This window comes from Macaca fascicularis, chromosome 1, assembly GCF_037993035.2.
Source record: "Macaca fascicularis isolate 582-1 chromosome 1, T2T-MFA8v1.1".
Lineage (NCBI taxonomy): Eukaryota > Metazoa > Chordata > Mammalia > Primates > Cercopithecidae > Macaca > Macaca fascicularis.
Genome location: NC_088375.1, coordinates 32,640,284 through 32,653,279, shown reverse-complemented (window position 1 = coordinate 32,653,279; position 12,996 = coordinate 32,640,284). Strand labels below are relative to the sequence as shown.

Below are 12,996 nucleotides of genomic sequence, written 5' to 3'. Positions count from 1 at the left end.
GAGCAGAATAACTCCTCTTTCCAGCCATTTCCCCTTGTGCCCCCAGTCCCCATCTGGGATGGCCCATTCTTTGCACACTAACAAGCTGAGGCAGGACAGACCACAAGAGACCCCGCTTTCACCTCACATTTTGCTCACAGGAACCTCAGTCACAAGACACATCCCAGTTGGGCTTGCGTACAGCAGTTATCTAGAAACTGATCTGCAGAGCTGTCTCTTGACAATGGGTTTCTGTAACCAACCTAAGACCTGCAATTATTTATGCCAAAGTTTGAAGTCAGGAAACACAGTCCTTTCCTGTGGTCTGTGTTTTGCTTGAGCCCAGGCTCTCCCTGCCTGTGGTGAGAGGCGGTTGGGATATGGTGGAAAGGCACCTCAGACAGGCTCTAGGATGTGTATCTCTAAAAGTGCTCCTCAACCTGAGCCTCCGCCTCCTTGTCTGTAACGTGGGAATGACAGTGCGTCACCCCTCTTGGATGTGGACAGCAGTGAGCACCGTGTCTGGCACGTGAGCAGGGCTAGGTCAATATTTTGAGATTTATTTTGTTTTCAATCAAGTACTGAATGTGACTTCCTTTTCTTCCTTATGTTTTTTACTATAAAGAATAATGCCAGCCAGGCACGGTGGTTCACGCCTGTAATCCCAACACTTTGGGAGGCCAAGGTAGGCAGATCATTTGAGGCCAGGAGTTCAAGTCCAGCCTGGCCAACATGGTGAAACTCTTTCTCTGCTAAAAACACAAAAATTAGCCAGATGCAGTGGTGCACTCCTGTAATCCCAGCTTCTCAGGAGGCTGAGATAGAGAATCGCTTGAACCCGGGAGGCGGAGGCTGCAGTGAGACAAGATCGTGCCACTACACTCCAGCCTGGGTGACAGAGCAAGACTCGATCTCAAATAATAATAATAATGATACTAATATGCCTAGGTTGAAAGGCATCTTTCAACTATATTGATCATAAAAGGAAGAAATATTTCTAGCCACTAAGCCAAATTCTGGTAATATGTAAAATGTTTTACTTTTAATAGTCATAATTCATTTAGTATCAGGAAGTTGAGGAAACAGGGGATGAAGAGCCCTGGGAGAATAAAAAGAAGAAGAATCTCAATAGTATTAGATGCTAAATGTTATTTACTGAGTTGCTGCTACACGCTAGGCATTGGCTAGGTGCATTAATCCGTGTAATTAATCCCCAGAGCTGCCATGTAAGCTCAGTGTTCCTCTCCTCACTCAAAAGGTAAGAAAACCAGATCTGAGAGGTAAAGTCATTTGCCAGTGGTTGTCCAACTAAAAGTGGCAGAGCCAGGATTCAAACGCAGACCCATCTAATTGCAAGCCTATGCTTGCTCTGCGTTAGTATGACATTCTGATACAAATGACAAAAGAGAGCAGTTAGATACATGTCCCTATGCAATGCTTTCATCTGTTATACATGTTGTACCCAAGGGATGTGCCACCACTGTGAATTAAACAGAATGGTACCTATGAAGAGTTTTTCTTTGTGTTACCCCTTTGCCCTCCCACTCCTTCGTGGCTCTTCCTATCACATGTATTGTTGATAATAATAAGAGCTCACTTCTTCTGAGCACTGAGTGCATTTCAGGCACTGGACTCAACACCCAGCAGATGGAATGAAATAGTCAATGGGACACTTCTTGCTGTCTTGCAACTTGGACCATGGGTAATAAGTGCCTGCACATTTCTTTTCTTTTCTCTTTTTTTTTTTTTTTTTTTTTTTTTTGAGACAGGGTCCCATTCTGTCGCCCAAGCTGGAGTGCATTGGTGCAAATACGGCTCACTGCAACATCCACCTCCTGGGCTCCAGTGATCCTCCCACCTCAGCCTCCTGAGTAGCCAGGACTACAGGTATATGTCACCGTGCCTGGCTAATTTTTGTGTTTTTTTGTAGAGATGGGGTTTCACCATGTTGCCCAACCTGGTCTCGAACTCCTGGGCTCAAGCAGTCTGTCCACCTCAGCTCCCCAAAGTGCTAGGATCATAGCTGTGAGCCACCGCACCTGGCTGTGCCCACACATTTCAAAGAGAGTGTGCTACTGGAGGTTTGGGGGTTGGGGGTGAGGTCAGGATGAATAAGGCGGAGTGGCAGGCAAAGAGACCAGTGCCTGATTCTGGCCCAGAGGAATTCACAGAGGGAAGCGTGGCTGGAACAGACTGCATGGCAAACAGAGGAAGGGGGCTGCAGTGTGAGAGGCCTGAAACTCAGACTTTGGCAAGGCCAACTTGATGTCACAGAAATGAGGCATGTTAGAGCTGCCAAGAGGGCAGTTGAGGGCCCGAGCTGAGGTGCATGTCCACCATTCAGTAGGAGTGTGCCACCCCAAGGCGGCGACTGCAGGAGAACATGCTCAGTGGGTGGGAAGGGGAATATCTAAAGATCCCACAGAAGCTCCCCAGAAAGGAGGGGTGGCCCAGCACTGGGAGCATTCGCCATAACAAGGGCATCCAATGAAGGGAACAACAACAGCCCCAGTAAAGTAAAAATGCCCTCTTTTTCTTTTCTAATCCCCACCTCGCCCCAGGCAGCAGCAACCTGGTGAAGCCAGAAGCAGCCATGCATGTCAGGGAGGGAGAAATGGAGGGAGGAAAGCACCAAGCCCCTTCCCTCCAGCTTCTCTGCAGGTTCCAGCGTCAGGTCTGAGCTGAGAAAGAAGAAAAGATGTGACCTGGATGACAGACTGAGGCTCAATACTGAAATGGACTTGCCTTCACAAAAGCAATTCTCTTCTAAGACCAAAAGCTACCAGAAAAGCTCTGGAAGCTGCTTGAGATTTGTGTCAGAGGATGGAGGGAGTGGGAAGCCAGGAGAATGAATTGGAAGGCAGGTATAGGATAAAAATAATGGTATTTCACAATGACCATCCTTAAACGTTCATTGCAAAGATAAAAGCCACACACTTTTCTCCACTTGATCCCCAGGATAGGAACTGAGGCTCAGTGGCATCGAGCAACATGTCCTGATTATGCAATTGATGAGCACACGGCCACAGATGCAACCCCAGGTGCACAGTTTCCAGCAATGGAGCCATTAACCCCTGTGTACTTCTGCCGTTCCCCAGTAACAATTCATATTGATCTCTGAAGCACCTACTGTGTTCATGGCAGCCTATGAGTTTCCACTATCCAAAAATCTTCTTCCTGGGCAAAAATAGGGCTGAAAAAGCAAACTTCCCTGCCCATGCTTTCCATCCCACCCCCTACTCCCAGCCTGAGACATAAATGGAGTGCAGATGGTTTTCTGAAGAAGTTCTCAATGAACACACACACACAAAAAGCCATGGACTCTTGCCATAAACCACAGCAAGGCTGCCCAGAGCCCAGGTCTACAGCATTTGTTTTTGTAGCCTGGAATATGAGAAACCCCAGAAGTCCCTGTTGGAGCCCTTGGTGTTGCCTGTCCTTCTGATTTGTAACAAGATGTCCTCATTAATTACTGCCTCTCAGATTCCAAAAGTTGCACTCAGATTTTCCTAGGTAGGTTGATTGTTCAAAAGAAGATGAGAGCAAGGGAAATCCTCAACCTAACACTCTGTCAAGTGTAATGAGAAAGAAGAGAAGCCTGCTGGCTCTCACTTCAACACGTGGCAGGAGAGAGACTCCTTGTTTAATAGCAGAAGGGAAGGATGACTTCATCAACTCTTTCAGTATGCACAGCAAACCACAGGCTGAGCTCCGCGACGGTGGGGAGGGGGCAGAGAGGGCAGAAGATTTTTGTAAGCAAAACGCAGGATGATACATTTCCAAATAGGGAGGATTATTCTACTGAGGGGTATTTTCCCATGGAAAGTTGGGTAAATTCTTCAGGGATGCATGAAGCAAAGGGCATTTACATGCAGGAAATGTGTATGTAGGAACCACAGAAAACCAGTTGTCCCCAAGAATCATTGTCTTACAAAGGCTAGTCAGGTCTTTAATTCTAACTGCAGGAGAGGTGTTGGGTGGTGTGGGAAGCTGGGAGGGAGGGATACATTAGACTCAGGAACAAATGCTTCGTTGTATTGCTTTTACCAGAAAGGCTCTTTGAGGGGTACACGACTGACCACAGATGGTCCCCCTACTTCTGCCTTCAGATGTTGCAGGGCTCTGTGCTTCTGCTGTGTTCTCTCTTGGTATCTGCATCTACCCCTGTGGCTTTAATTTCCAGCCAAATATTGACAGCCACCAAATCTGTATGCATGTTCCTAGCCCAGGCATCCTCATGAGCTCAGAGATGACCGAGATGGCCGTGACTGTGTTGATCCCGTCTGTATCACCAGCCTCATAGCACAGTCCTGTCAAAGTAATATTTTGTGAAGTAAATAGTAATAGCCACTGGATTTGTGTGTGTGTGTGTGTGTGCTTATTAGATAACGGACATTGTGCCAAACGCTATAAAAATTATCCTCATTTAATCCTCAAAATCCTAGGAGTCAGTTGATATCATTCTTTGTGACAGGTCCTCAGAGAAGTTAAGTAATTTGCCAAAGGACACACAGCTAAAAAGCAGCAGAGCTGGGATCATACACCAGGTCTGTCCACTACCCACATCTGTGTTCTTTATCTCTCTGTTATATGTCCTGTATATATAAAAAACAAAACAAATAAACAAAAAAACCCCACCAAATGTCCTCCGTTCTGCCACGTGTTTTTAAGACAGGGTTTTTTTTTCCTGAAAATAAAAGAAACCCAAGGTATAAATTGGGTTTTCAGTTAAAAATTAATAAATCGATAACTAAATCCTGTGCCTGTACTTCCTCTGAGTGGTGCCAAGGATGATCCACTGGGAACATGAATTGCATTTCCCTCACATGGAGGTTAAGTCCCAGTCACTTCCCATGAAAAGCTGGAGAATTCCCTTCCTAGGAAACACCAAAGTGCACGGAGACTTCTGTCTGCAGGGGCAGATGGCATCTAAGCGTTGGCCAAGGGAGGAGGATGGCCCCTGAATCCTGATGGTCCTCTCGGACCCCAGGGGTGGATGGTCTCTGTGTCACCTCATTTTCCCCAAAGAAGGACACACACCCTGGGTCAGGAAAAAAAAAATACTACTTACGCCAAAGAAGAGAGGTAGCCAATTTCTAGCCACTGTTACAGACCTTTATACTTAAATTCAGGGCTTTCTCTGGTTCCCGTATTATCTCATCCTGCCTTGACAGTTAACCACAAGAAAATGAAAGCACTGCTTTGGGTTTTAGAAAGAGTGTATCATCGTGGATTTCCAGCAGAGTCACTTAAGAAGATATTCTGTCCCCAAATGACAGGGTAGATATCATTAAACTATGAAGGAAAATGAGGGAGATGAGTGGCTAGGGATGCATCAATGTCACAAACACGGGCAAACTTGTCACTGCTTTCTTAACTCTCTTAGGCATATTTTGCTAATGATCTTCAGCTTGGGCCCTGGGTGACTCAGGGGTCTTCCCTGTACTTCCCAAGTAACCTGGTCCAGGACAGCAAGTTCTCAGCTGGCTGAGGAATCTACCCTGGTTCAACTCACCGTGAACTGGAGGCTTAGGCAACAGATTTCACAAACTCTGTATCTCTTTCTCCTTCAGATCCAAGAACATGGATGTACAAGGGAGGTCTGTCTCTCCTAGGTTAAACTCCAGGGGCAGCAAGTACATACAAACATCTTTATTTCTAGTCTCTGTGACGCTGAACTCTGTGCAAGCATTGCATGTAGGATACAAGACAGCTAGGTGTGGACAAGAACAGAAATTTGGTTTTATGTGATAGGGCTTAGTACGGTCACATTCTGGGCATCACTCTGTGCCCCCATTCTCCTAGTTCTGTGGGACACCCAGAGAGTGCCCAGGAAGTCCTTGGAGATGACTCTCATACCACTGTGCTAGAACCTTTTTCCTGGAGAGCCATCCCATCAAGTCTGCCCACCCGCCTGAGGCTTGAAAAGATCAAGGATGGTGTCCTGACCCAGCCTCAGCGCTCAATCACTTTTTCAGGGGTGGCCACAGGCTCATTGTGTTTTCTTTTGACAACTGACTCTTAATCTGCCTTGCAAAGGCTTAAATGGGTGATGATAATGGTAGCTACCATTTTCTATGCATTTATTACATGCCAGGCTCTGGGCAAAACACTTTAAAATCTCCTCTTAAACATCAGGCAAAGATGGTCACTTACCCCCAGAGGATGAATCACTTTTTCACAGCAAGAACTTCCTTTAGCTTTTGTGGGACCAACCTCGTGCACAATAACAAGATAAAATAGACCCAGGACCTAAATTCAGGAACCTTCCTCTCCCATATTCAACCAAACAGCCAGTTTCCAGAATGACTAAGTATTACTTTGTATCCAATTAGCCCTAATATCCGTGGGTGTGAGAGGCATCAGATTAAAACAAAACAAAACAAAAACTCTGCAATTTCTTTCTTTAGCTAATGTGTTTTTTTTCCACATACTGAAGTAACTTTAAAGTTCCAGCCTTCTAGCAAGGCGGAGAGTGTTTGCTAATTTCCAAGCATTTGCACTGTTCCACTCACACGGGCTGGGTACAGATTCAAACGGTGGCTGGGCAGCATTAGCAGTGAGTCCACTGTGGCAGAAACAGCAAAGTCCCTGTCCATCCAGGGATCAGACCTGAGATCTTAGCATCCTCAGCTCACAGACTGGTGGCTCCAGATGCTGCTACAGGACCTAAACCATGATCTCATGTCTGTATCCAGATCCTATAGGAGCCAAGGCTCTGGAATGAGCAGTGAATGGACAAAAGTTTCCACTGGGCCTGGGCACAATTTCTTCAGGCATCTTCTCAGAAACAGAGCTCTGCCCACCCTACATTTCAAACCACAGAGCAGCACTGGACTGGAAAACCAGAAGCCACGGGATGATTTGAAATCATTTGTTCTATTTTCCCTCCTTCGGGAGTCAGCTGCAGCCTACAAATTGGGGACAAAGCAGTACTTAGAGTTGTATGAAAGAATGCCAGGTGCCTTCTTTCCTTCTCTCCGGGAAAAATGATACCAGTATTGACACTCTATTTTTTCCTGTGTCTGACACTGTCACCTTGATTCCGAGTCTGCAACAAATGTCTGAATGTCAAGAGGCCAGCTGTCAATATGTAGCCCTGACCGAGCAAGGTACCATCTGATGCCTTGGTGACACCTCAGCTTTTCCAAAAACCAGTGGATTTTAGGCACTATGGCTAATCTGTGTCCAGATGTGGGTAGTTTGTTACTTTTATGTTGGAACTTGTTCTTTTCTTTTAATGCTTATATAAGCAACACAGGTTTCATGCTTTTAAGTGGAACCCTGCCTGTTCTCATTCATTCTTTCTCCATCCTTCCCCTAGATCTCTCCCAAGTACAAAAATTAATAAATAAGTAAAAAGTAAGACCTCCAAAAAGTAGCGTGGTTGTTTGTTTGTTTGTTTTGTTTTGTTTTGTGACGGAGTTTTGCTCTTGTTGCCCAGGCTGGAGTGCAATGGTTCAATCTCGGCTTACCACAACCTCCGCCTCCCGGGTTCAAGCAATTCTCCTGCCTCAGCCTCCCGAGTAGCTGGGATTACAGGCATGCGCCATCACGCCCGGCTAATATTTTGTATTTTTAGTAGAGATAGGGTTTCTCCATGTTGGTCAGACTGGTCTCGAAATCTCAGCCTCTGGTGATCTGCCCACCTCGGCCTCCCAAAGTTCTGGGATTACAGGCGTGAGCCACCGCGCCTGGCCAAGTTTTTGAGATATCTTGAAATGTTTTCTTTGAGGTAGTGTGAGGGTAATAGTATGGGGATTTGGAGAGAAGTTGTCGTCTAAACAAATAATAATTAAAACCTGTAAAATTAAACGTCTGGATATACTTCAAAACTGTTCAAATGTGTTTGCAAACATCCCCTTAACTGATTCACACAAAATCCAGAAAAAAGGGAAAGTTATCCTAGCTTCCTAATCCTAACTAAAATAACCATTCTGTTTTAGGATTTAAAAGAATAATGAGATATAACAAATACTAAATTATCCAAAAAGAGAGAGAGAGAGAGAAAGTTTTGACATTGTAAATAAGTTAAAAAGAAAAAAAGATGAGAAGGAACATTTTAAAGGAAACATTTTATACAAAAATGTGTTACTCCAGGTAGAAACTGATACAACACAGACTGCATCTGGCCAGGAAAGAAGATAACTATGCTTAGCCCTGTCTGAGATTGGCGTATAATACTAAGGACGCTGCACATGGGTCCTGAGAGGTACCTCCCAATTCATTTTTACTCTTCGTGGAGTGGATAAGAGACTAATTACACTGCCCAGATTTTCAGGCTCGGGAACGGAGGCACCTGAGCCACCACTTTTGAGCTCATCCGCATTGGCCACCTTCCTCCCTCCAGTAAGTAAAGCTTGGGCAACTGGCACTCTTACCTGGGAGGCTGCTGGGTGCCTCTTCCAACGCTGCTGCTCCTGTGAGCCGGTCTCCTCCTGCCGCAGACCTTGGTACTTGCTGGTCGTCCCTTGTTCTCGTCTCTCCTTGGCTTCCCTCCCTGGGTTTAAATCCTGTCTAGGCCAGAGGAGGAGCAAACGGAGACTCCTGGTGTTTTCCTCCCTTCCCAGCAGGGACTCTGCTAAAAGATATGAGCAATTCCTTCTCTTATTCTAACTAGGAAAGAAAAATATATACATTTCCTTCTTCTTTTTCACTTTGATTACACAGCAGCTAAAAATACTGGAGGCTGTTTCCATTTAAGTGAATCCAGAATAAGGATATTAAAAGAGTTTGCCATCTCCTGGCCAGGAGCTGGGTCTCCAGGTTCAAAAGTGCATTTATAAAGTTTCTCTTTTTCTTGTTTCAGGCATTCCGGGACTTATTGCCTACTGCTTTTAAAATGGGAAAAAGTCTTTAGCACAGAAAGAAATGAGTGGAGACCCTCAGGGACAGAAGCTCTTCTGACTTCCCTCCTCCTTTATCCATCGTCTCACACTTGTGAGTGGCAGGGCTCTGAAGTGGGGGCAGGAATAGCAGACTGGGGACATTCGGTCCCACAAGTCCACTCCGACCCTCACCCCATCCCAAATGCCTCCCACATGCCAACAGCACAAGAGTTCCAAAACCAGGAAAGAATAGTCATGCCCCTTTCTGGCTGCCCTTCCTCTTTTGCCCTCAGATGGACAGGCCTTCATCCTTCCAATGAGCCAGAGTCATTTCAATAGGGCACGGCTGACACCTGCTGCCCTTCCTCATACCCCATCCCTCTCCTGCTCTGTGGGAAGTAGATTCTGGAGTGCAGATCCACAACAACATGAAGGAGACCATTTGTCTCCAGTTCACCTATGTCAGCATCAAATGCTGCTGGAGGGAAAGGAGAAGGAGAGACGGGGAACCAAAAAGTGGCCCCCAGAAATTGGAGGGGGTGCCCCGAGGCAGCTTGCCTGTATCTGAAGCTTGTGTCTGCTACTTGCAAATGACCTTTGACAACTTCTTTGTGGCTCAGCTTACTCATCTGTAAAATAGGAAGAGTGTCTTATGGTTATTGTGAGGTTAAAATGAGTAGATGGGGTAAAGAACTTAAACTAGTCCCAAGACACAATGAGGACTCGGTAAAGATTACCTGCTACCATGATTATTGTAATTTTTAAATTCTCCTTATGTATCCCACTAAATCATATTTGATCATCTCCACGTCAGTCCAGGTGGGTTCATAGTTCTCTGCCCTTCACTTATAATCATAAATAGTTCTGATATCTGGTCCTGGAATCCAGGCCAGCCATACACAGAGGTGACCAGTGGGGTATGAACCAAGGTCACCAGAAAATTCCCCAACTCCCAAACATCTCTTTTCTCCCTTGGACTTTTTTCTCTGCTCCTTAAAAGGGAAAATCTCTTCTAGAGGATCCTAAGACTCTATTGCACCCTCAAGTTGCTCTCCTATTCTTAATTTCCTTTCACCAATTCTCCCCAAATGAGTGGTCTTCACCAACTCTCTCCATGACCCCATTTTCCATGCCCTCAATAGGAATAACTAAACCAGTGCACCACGCTCCTAAGAAGCCACCTTCTTCTAGCCTCTCCTTATTACAGCCGGTATTAGTTAGTTGCCTGTATTAGTTAGGACATGGAGCTGTAGCAAAGAGACGCTCCAATGCAGTGGCTTAACAACATAGATGATTTCTCTCACATAACAGTAGAAGACAGTGGCCCAGGGCTGGTAGGGAAGTGCTGCCATCCACAGCACACACCCACCACGCTCTAGGGCCATCATCTCTCAGCCAATAGGAAGGGCGAGGGGATGAGGGCAGATGGAAGTGCACGCTCATTCCTTACAAACACAAAAACAAAAACTTTTTATACTTATTTCAGACTTGCAGAAAAATTGCAAAAATATTAAAAGAATCCCTGTATACCCTTCATTCACATTCTCCAAGTGTTAGCATTTTATCATATTTGCTTTATCATTCATTCTCTCTTAATAGTTTTCCCCAAAAACATTTGAAAGCAAATTAAAGACATGATTTATCTCTTTACCCCCTTATGTCTAAAACACTGCAGTATGGGGTGTTTCCCAACAAGGGCATACTCTCCCATAACCTCAATACAATGATCAAAGTCAGGAAGTGACATTGACATAATACTATTGTCTAATTTACAGACTATATTCAAATTACATTGATTGTTTCTCTAATGTCTTTTATAGCAAAAGAAAAATAATTTACTGGCCCAGGATTCAATTCAGGATATTTAATTGCATTTAGTTGTCCTGTCTTTAAAATTTCCTTAAATTGGAATAGTTCTTCAGTCTTTGTCTTACATGACCTTAACATTTTTTTTAAGAGAAAACGTCAGTTATTTTGAAGAATGTCCTCAGTTTGCATTTGTGTGGTGTTTCTTCAGGCCTAGATTTAGGCTATGCATTTTTGGCAGGCAGCGGCAGAAGCGTGTCTTTTGATCCATCATACCAGGAGACACTTGATGGCAGTCTGTCCCCATGTTGGTGATGTTACCTTGGACCACTTGGTTAGGGTGGTATCTGCCAGGTTTCTCCACAGTAAATATTTGCCCCCTTTTATTTAACAGGTATATTGTGGGATGATGTTTTTAAACCATGTAAATATTCTGCTGCTTCTCCTATTTTCACCCACTAGTTTTAACATCCATTGTTGATTCTTGCCTGGAACGATTACTACTATGGTGGCTGCCAAATGGTGATTTTCCTAATTTCATCTTTCCTTTTATGTTTATTAGATAGAATTCTATTATAAAAAATAATTTTTCTTCCCCCACCTTTATTTTATCAATTACTTTACATTCAAAGTGACTCATATTCTTTTTTTTATTCTATGGGTTATATTCCTGTACTATCATTATTTTGCTGCTCAAATTACCCCAGATTTGGCCAGGGGGATCCCTTCAAGCTGGTTCCTGTGCGCTTTTAACACACTCCCATCATTCTTTGAGTGTTTCTTTACTTTTAGCACAGCAAGATATTCCAGACTTATCTTGCACTTCTCCTACCCAGTCCTTTAGAAGCAGCCATTTCTCCAAGAAGCTTTATTTATTTCTATTAGAGAATGATGCACTTTTTGGATAACCCTCAAAAAGGTACATATCACTTCTCCTGCATCCCATTGGCCAGAATTTAGCCAGTGTGCACATAGAGCTGCCAGAGAGGCTGGCACAGTGGTTGTGTTCAACTAAACCTCAGGAGCTCTGAGTAAAGAAAGGAAGAATAGGGGTTGATGGGCAGCTTGAAGTCTGCCACAGAGCCTACCCAATCACTACCGGCAAAATGTTCTCCCTGAATTCTAAAATCTAATCATATCATTTCCCTGCCCCAAAGAGTTCCCTGTCCAGAAACTCTCATTACTTACAGGATTAAGCTTCTAAAGTTCTCTGTAACTGCCCCATCATGCCCCTTCCTATGCACCACTATATCTAAATTATTCCCCTGCTATTTACAAATACAAACTACCAGGTTTTTTGTTTTTTAGTTATTTTGTGAGAAAGAGTCTCACTCTGTTGCCCAGGCTGGAGTGCAGTGGTGAGATCTCAGCTCACTGTGACCTCCAACTCCGGGTTCAGGTGATTCTCCTGTCTCAGCCTCCTGAGTAGCTGGGATTACAGGCACCCACCAACACACCCGGCTAATTTTAATTTTTTTAGTAGAGGCGGGGTTTCTTCATGCTGCCCAGGCTGGCCTCGAACCCCTGACCTCAGGCGATCCACCTGCCTCGGCCTCCAAAAGTGCTAGGATTACAGGCGTGAGCCACCACACCTGGCCCAAACCATCAGTTTTAACCAACTCAGCCTCCTCTCAGTCCCTGGTAAACGTGATGCTCCTCCCTTTTTCCAGACACTGGTCATGCAGCCCTGACTTCTTGAAGTCAGTCCCATCTCCACATCCAAGAGATCTGCTCGGATTTCCGTACTACAATCGCCCAAATCAATGTGAAATGTTTACTTTTTTAACACCTGACTTCAGAGTTTTTCTTAGAGAGATAACTCTCTTTGTTTAGGAAAATACTTAGGATCCTTAGGACAAGTTTGCAATGAAACAAAGAAACAAACCAAAAAAAAAATGCAAAACTGCTCTGCATGAAATAAATAGGAACTGGCAGTGGGAAAACAGAAAAGATTGTTAAGATTATGAAGGTCGTGAGGCTAAGGCCTGGGGAGGAGTGGGGCAGGTGAAATAGGAAAATCACCTTTAAGAACAAGAATGTCTTCTCAATATTACATTGTTTGTTTTGCCTTTTTTTTTTTTGAGACAGAGTCTCACTCTGTGGCCTAAGCTGGAGTGTAGTGACGCAATCGTGGCTGACTGCAACTTCTGCCTCCCAGGTTCAAGTGATACTCCTGCCTCAGCCTCCCAAGTAACTGGGACCACAGGTGCGAGCCACCACTCCTGACTAATTTTTGTATTTTTAGTAGAGACAGGGTTTCACCATGTTGGCCAGGCTAGTCTCAAACTCCTGGCCTCAAGTGATCCACCTGCCTTGGCCTCGCAAAGTGCTGGGATTACAGGCCTGAGCCACCACCCCTGGCTTGTTTGCTTTGTTTTCTATA

General features: G+C 44.8%; 1 protein-coding gene across 4 annotated transcripts in view; it reads right to left on the bottom strand.

The window, feature by feature from the left end:
• The window catches only part of TNN (tenascin N), a 71,055-nt gene extending 62,592 nt beyond the window's left edge, over positions 1–8,463 (bottom strand). For 3 of the 4 annotated variants that reach the window (XR_012424415.1, XM_015445857.3, XM_045399363.2), the window contains exon 1: positions 8,361–8,463. The gene's annotated coding sequence lies outside the window, so the exon portion shown is untranslated. Of the gene's footprint in view, positions 1–5,494; positions 5,693–8,360 lie in introns of all 4 variants that reach the window. The other variant, XM_045399296.2, reaches the window with a different exon arrangement.
• Positions 8,464–12,996: the final 4,533 nt, after the last annotated feature.